This window comes from Macrobrachium nipponense, chromosome 35 (genome assembly GCF_015104395.2).
Source record: "Macrobrachium nipponense isolate FS-2020 chromosome 35, ASM1510439v2, whole genome shotgun sequence".
Taxonomy (NCBI): domain Eukaryota; kingdom Metazoa; phylum Arthropoda; class Malacostraca; order Decapoda; family Palaemonidae; genus Macrobrachium; species Macrobrachium nipponense.
In genome coordinates, this window is record NC_061096.1 from 50,013,100 (window position 1) to 50,021,376 (window position 8,277).

The following is an 8,277-nucleotide window of genomic DNA, read 5'->3' on the forward strand; positions in this document are numbered from 1 at the left end:
TTTAAAGTCTAGTTAATAATAAAAAATAAAAATAAAATCCAGTAATTTGTAAATATTGTAGGTGTACAATTTGTAATATTTTGTAATATTTTGTAATACCTTTACTTATATAAATGACATGTAATATTTTTCTAATAAAAGTTTAAAAAAAAAAAAAATAGTTCAATACTCTTTTTTTTTTGTCTTGGCCAATTAATCTTACTTTCCGAAAAAATTCTGTGGGATGGGAACGTTTTGGAGGGGATTTTCCTCAGTTTTTCGTAAGTGTTAGTGTCGCTAAGGAGCTGGTTGATTTTGTCGTCGAGGTAGAAGTCTTTGTCCATTATTACGATTTTGCCGTCTTTGTCGGATCTACTTATTATACATCTAACTTTTTAGCGAGTGGATGGCTATCATGAATCTGCGGGGAACAGGATATTTCTATGAAGGTCAGTTAAAGCATTTAGTAACACTCCTTTTAAACATATCTCTTCACGGCTGTAGTTTTGTCAGATATGAATTTATCAAAAGCCACTATGAAGTCTAGGTTGTTTTGCGGTCTGGCATAAGGGCAAAGGATAATCCTAAATTTAAAATAAATGGATTTACAGTAAGGGGGGGTTGGATAAGTTTAGAAACTTTATCTTGTTGTTCATGATCATTCCATGTGCTATTGTCTATTAGGTTATTTAACTTGCGTAAAAGTCTGTTGGAATGAGTCACGCTATTATAGGCAGTGATGTCGGAACAGATGAAATCAGATACCGGTATATGTGGTTCGTAGTGACGAGGCGAAGATTAGGTAACTGAGTTCCATATATCACTCTGCGTAGCACGAAGATGTCGTTTACTGGTGATTCTTTCTTCCAGGAAAATCTTGTGTGATAGATGGAAGGGGTTTGATTGCAGAGTCCATCTCCCGAATCCGTACATTTTTGGAAGTACTTGTTCTTTGAGGCATTCTTCCAAAAAGTGTTTCTGGTTTTTCAGCCTGTGTAGTCTGTTCAGTTCTTTCTCAAACTTGCGGAAAACTGGCTTGACTTCTGGAAGTGAGTGAAGTCCTTTAAGTCCCGTTTTAGCCAATCTGTACATGGAATACTTTGAAACTACAGTAATAAATGCAATAAAACCCAAAAAAACATGCTGTGGCTGTGATACGTAGATGATATTCTAACATTTGGGATAAATAGTGGGGTAATTTTTATGAATTCCTCTCAAAATTAAACGCATTAGTGCCTAGCATCAAATTTAAAGTTGAATGGGAAACAGACAACAAAATTCCTTTTCTTGATGTTTTAATAATCAGAGACACGACAGAATACAAATTTACCATATACAGAAAACCAACGTTCTCACTTTCATATATGGCACTACTTTAGCTATCCACGAACATTACTATCAAGATAGGCGTTAGCTAGCAACCTATTCTTAAGAGCCTTACGAATTTGTGTTCCCCAGATTCCTGGAAAAAGAATTTGAACTAATTCGCAAGCAACTTTCATCTTTAAAGTATCCTGACCATTTTTTAATTGAGAAAGCAATTCAAAAAGCAAACGTAATTTTCTAAAGCACCCCCTAAAGACAAGACCAGAGACACACCCAACAATAAAATAAAAATTCCTCACCTGGAGACGATTAAAAGAGTAACGCACACCCTTGGGAAATCCAACCCTTTTGCATTAACCTACCCAAACACCTTAGCCAAATCCCTGATTAACGTCCAACAAAAGACATCTCCCAAGGACTCTGGGGTCCTATGAGATCCCATGCCAAGACTTTGACCAATCTTACATCGGATTTACAGGTAAATCATTCCCCAGAGATTAATACACACAAACGTCAGTTAGGTATGGACAACAGAACTCTGCTATTCTCAACCATATAAAATGAACATAACCATAGAATAAACTGGAATATGTCACGTGTAATTTATAGCAGCAACTGCGGTACAAGAGTCAATTGATGGAATCGGCCTTAATAAAAGAGAAGCAGGTAATGAACATCTCAAAAGGGGCGTGGATTTCGGATGTCGTTCGACCAAGTTTTTTATTCAACCAATGCTTAGGAAGATTAAAGGAAGATTATCAGTGGGGGTGACCTAAATTGACTTACTTGTGGACGGATCTCTTGGTATAAATACCACCTTTTCTGTAAACTTTTTCTCATTCATTATCCTGAAGAGAGAGACAGCAGTCTCTGAAATATAGTACTTTCCTCTCTATATTTTGGTGTTTTTATGGGCTCCTTTTATTAGATGGAATTCTGTTGTTACAGAACAGTTTTTACCAGTCATATATATATATATATATATATATATATATATATATATATATATATAGATATATATATATATATATATACATATATATATATATATATATATATATATAGATATATATATATAGATATATATATATAGATATATATATATATATATATATATATATATATATATATACATATATATATATATATATCATATAGATATATATATATATATAGATATAGATATATAGATATATATATATATATATATATATATATATATATATATATATATATATATATAGATATATATATATATATATATATATCATATATATTATATATATATATATATATATATATATATATATATATATAGATATATATATACTATGATATATATATATATATATATATATATATATATATATATATATATATATATATATATATATATATATATATATATACATATATAATATATATATATATATATATATATATATATATTATATATGTATATATATATATATATATATATATATATATATATATATATATATATATATATATATATAGATATATATATATATATATATATATATATATATATATATAATATATGTATATATATATATATATATATATATATATATAGATATATATATATATATATAATATACTATATCATAGTATATATATATATATATATATATATATATATATATATATATATATATATGTATATATATATATATATATATGACAGCGGGCAGACAGCTACACATTCCAACAGGGTTCCAGCAAGACAAACAGCTTACATGATTAGTTTATTAGAGACGTTTCGTGCCCCAAAACATTGGCACATCATCAGTCTGGAATAAAAATTTATTCTTTTTTAAAAAACAGTAAAATAAAGTAAAAGAAACAATCCAAAAATATGAATTATTAAAAGAAGCTTATAAGTATTAAAAGACTACCTATCAGTTCAGAGAACAAGAGCAGAATGACTAGAAACGTGAGGACCGACCAAACTACACTTCAGGCCAACGAAAGGGAGTGGCAGAGACGTAATTGTTTAAATTAGGCGATAGGTGTTTAATGTAAAGTGACTCAAGTGTTGTTAGAAAGGATGCTTGGGTTGTTGAGGTAAGGATAGAAAAATGTGTTTTTTCCATAGGAATCTTGCATTTTGAGGCATGTGTTCGAATACTCGAGAGTTCGGGATTCGATATCCTGGATCCCGTCCTATAGCTGAGTCCCATGTGACTATAATAACGGACTTGCAACAATCTCCGTGTTGAGCCAATATAAGTACCAAGGCATCTTGGGCATTCCATATTTATAGATTACATTGGACAACATAAAATCTTGAGTACCTACTGAAATTTTTACAGCTAACTCCTACCCAAAACAAGTTGTTTTTAATATTATTAATAAAATGGTTTCTAATTACGTATCTCCACCCCCTGCTAGTTTCAACGTACCTAAACTTAATATGTACGCATCAATTCCCTTTATCCACACAGATAAACTACGCTTAAATATAAAAAACATTATAGAAAATGAATTAGGTTTCCTAAGACTAACCCTAATCCCTGTAAATCCAAAAAAGATAGGTAGCCTCTTCAATTACAAGGATAAGCTTCAAGATTTTATGTTGTCCAATGTAATCTATAAATATGAATGCCCAAGATGCCTTGGTACTTATATTGGCTCAACACGGAGATTGTTGCAAGTCCGTTATTATAGTCACATGGGACTCAGCTAGACGGACGGGATCCAGGATATCGAATCCCGAACTCTCGAGTATTCGAACACATGCCTCAAAATGCAAGATTCCTATGGAAAAAACATTTTTCTATCCTTACCTCAACAACCGAAGCATCCTTCCTAACAACACCTGAGTCATTTTACGTGAAACACCTACCACCTAATTTAAACATTGACGTCTCTGCCACTCCCCTTTCGTTGGCCTGAATGTAGTTTGGTCGGTCCTCACGTTTCTAGTCATTCTGCTCTTGTTCTCTGAACTGATAGGTAGTCTTTTTAATATTATAAGCTTCTTTTAATAATTCATATTTTTGGATTGTTTCTTTTACTTTATTTTACTGTTTTTTAAAAAAGAATAATTTTTATTCCAAAGACGATGATGTGCCAATGTTTTGGGGCACGAAACGTCTCTAATAAACTAATCATGTAAGCTGTTGTCTTGCTGGAACCCCTGTTGGAATATATATATATATATGGTATATATATATAGATATATATATATATATATATATATATATCTAGATATATATATATATATATATATATATATATATATATATATATATATATATATATATATATATATATATATTATATATATATATATATATATATATATATATATATATATATATATATATTTATATATATATATATATATATATATATATCTATATATATTTATACTATATATATATAAACTATATATATATATATATATATATATATATATATATATAGTATATATATATATATATATATATATATAGATATATATATATATATATATATATACATATGTGTATATATATAAAATATATATATATATAAATATTATATATATATATATTCGTTTCGGGGCGAATACATAAACGGAAAATATTATATGGAAATGCATGGTAACTGGATTTTAACTTACCTTAAAAAATGGGGGTTTTGATATTATTATTTTTAGAGAAAAAGGTCGCCAGAAAACTCAGCTAATTACTTTACATACATTTATTCACAAGAGGCTGTTGAAATGGCCTGGAGAAAGAGTAAATGCAGCTTATCCACACGGGGAACAATATTATTCTCTCACAAGGGGATAGCTGGCTAAAATGATTCACGTAAATGCTGGCTTTCAAAATTATTCATATTATCTTGCGGTAATGCAGCACTTGCGGGCGCGAAGAATTGTGGACCACATGACTTATCAAATCTGGAAGAAATCCCAGACTAGACACAAAATAAAAAGGGAGACTTCTTGCACAAGTTACGATTATTCAGTTTTCTCTAACACACTGGGGAAAAGGAACTCTAGTGTTTAACTGAGGTATGCACTGAAGACTTAGTCTTTAACAAGTCACAAAGGGGAAGCACATGGCCCGATGAGAACAAAGGGCTTTCGATGTAAAAGTGATACAAGAGGGAAATTTGAAAATGAAATTAGCAAGAGTCGTCATGGAGAAAAAGAGCTGGTTTGGAGTTTTTCCACTTTCTAGACGTACCGTAAATCCTTTAGGCTTGGACATGTGTCGTGCTCTAAAGATAGTCCCACCAGCGTTTGGACAAAGGGCTGAAGTCCGTCAGAGGAGGAGAGAAGAGGCGCGTCTGCCTTGCTTTAGGTGTCGCTTCGACTGAGAGCGATTTTGGGTGTATTGGGAATGCGGAGATTTAACACAACCGCCTCGGGCATTGCCTGAAAGTGAAAAACAACAACCAGCAAATTTGGAAGGAAAAAGGTCTTATGGTAGGAGTCCCGAAAACCCATATCAAGGCCTAGCTAATCCCGTGACTTGCCCGTCTTACCCCTAAGATTCGGCCGGATCGGAAATTCCTTTTCACCCGTCCTACGTGTGTTCTCTCCCAAAATCAGCTGATTTAGGAGAAAACATGGCTGCTCTTTTAGGCTAACTAAAATCTAGAAATTCTGGGTAGACGAGACTGTCAATAAATGTAACATATATATATATATATATATATATATATATATATATATATATATATATATATATATATAATTGTATGTTTATATACTCTTATTATTATTATACATAAATAATTTATCCATACTAATGAGTTACCTGCTTCCTCTTATTCCATGTACAAATTACAGATAATTTTTTTGACCTTTAATCCCCAAATTTATCTGATATCGACCACTCACTCAACAAACATCAATCACTGCTACCTGCAAACGACTCCTCTTCCCAGTCCGATATTTCAAATCCTCTCGACTTTCCACGCAAGAACGCTTTACTCAGGCATCGACGCGAGGTCTCCTTACCTCCCTCGCCGGATGCAAATCGGTGCTGCCCTTCTGTTTGCTAGCTGACGAAATCAGGCCTTGTTTTGGGTTTAATCGCTCGCTCCGTCATTGGTTTAACCGTTTTATAATTGATGACGTTTAGCCAGCGGCCTTCGACAGACAGCACGTTTAGATGTTTATTCATGATGGAACAGAGGTGGGAGTGAAGGCCTCTGTTGCAAATGTTGTTAATGGTCTGTAATTGAGAGTGAGATTGGTACCATTGATCAAAGAGGTGTATCAATATTTAAATGTTTATTCGTGATTGAACGAAGGTGGGAGTGAAGGCCTATGTTGCAAATGTTGTTTTAATGTCTGTAACTGAGAGTGAGATTGGTATCATTGATGCAAAGAGGTGTATAAATATAAAATGTTATTCGTGATTGAACTGAGGTGGAAGTGAAGGCCTGTCTTTTAAATGAGGGTAAGATTGTTACTATGAATTAAAAGACTTGTATAAAAGATTGGGGATTCTTCTGTGTTCATTCATCATTGCTTGGAAGGAATTGCATAAGTGAATATGCACAGAAGCAATATTTCGTATGAACCAGCGTTGTATGAAAAGTGGAAATGATTTGAACATTCACAAAATGAGATCAGAAAACGACTTGGATAAATGTACAGTCTTTATCGCTATCAAATGCTGCCTTTAGTATTTTCGTAAGTGAATATACACGAAAAAAAATAAATGTCATACGAATTTAAGCACAATAGGAAAATTCGTATTGGATTTTTTTAACATTTACAAAATGCTGCTTTTCATAAATGAACATCGATTTCCCTTGACTTTAATTCATTTCTTATCTATTGCTATGAAATTTAAATTTTCAGTCGTAGCTTAATGATACACGATTGTAAGTTCCATGAACGTAGCCTTGTGAAAAGTTCATTAGTTACATAACCGAAGTAAAATTTTATTAACTTTAAATAGTTGAATTGTAACACCCATAAATGCTCTTCTGCTTTTCGGTAACCGTTTGAAACCTGGATTTCACTGACGACACTACAAATTCCACGCCTAGAATTTCAGCCGGAAGTGCAATGGGCAGGAATTTAGCGAGGCAGGGAAATTGATGTATCTAGCTTAATGTATATAAAATATAGATAGACATATATGTATATATATATATAAATATATATATTATATATATATATATATATATATATATATATATATATCATATATATATATATATATATATATATATATATATATATATATATATATATATATATATATATATATATATATATATATATATATTATCATCACCTATTACCTGAAATAGGTTACCAATGTAACATAATAACATTTCTTGGTCAAGTTAAATGATCTTCGTCCTTTTAAAACTTTAATATGAGACCAAATATCCTACATTTCATCATATTGCTACCCAGTGCAATAATAATAAGATGGTTTTGAAGTTAAATAAAAAAAAAACTGTGTTTGGTAAAATCGTCTTATTTCTAATGGAATATTCTGTTCATTGCTGCTGTTAAACTTATGGTAAAATTGCCCATGCCTTCACCTATTTCAACTATTACAGTAAATAAATGGCTTAATGTTGCTCAATTTAACGACCGGAAAATGCGGATTAGAATTCAGAACTGTACTTGGCAAAACCTTAATGCTCGCTAGCGACATTTTACTGCGCTCAAAATACGCGGAAAATCCTGCGACAGTAATTGACCGATACGAAATTTTCAGAGAGGAATTGCAGTCCCATTTGCCCAAGCAAAGGAAAGAAAATATTATAAATTCTTCGTTCGGATACGAATTAGATTCGAGGTTTGAACAGTTTGTAATTTACTTTCCTTGGTCAAACATTTGAGATTTTTTTATTATCATTATTATTTATTTATCTATTTATTTATTTTTTTTTTTTTTTGGTCTGTTCTTCCTCACTTTTCTGTTTACACTTTTTTCTGTCCGCCCTCATTTCTTAAAAGGTACTGATGCTGGAGGGCTG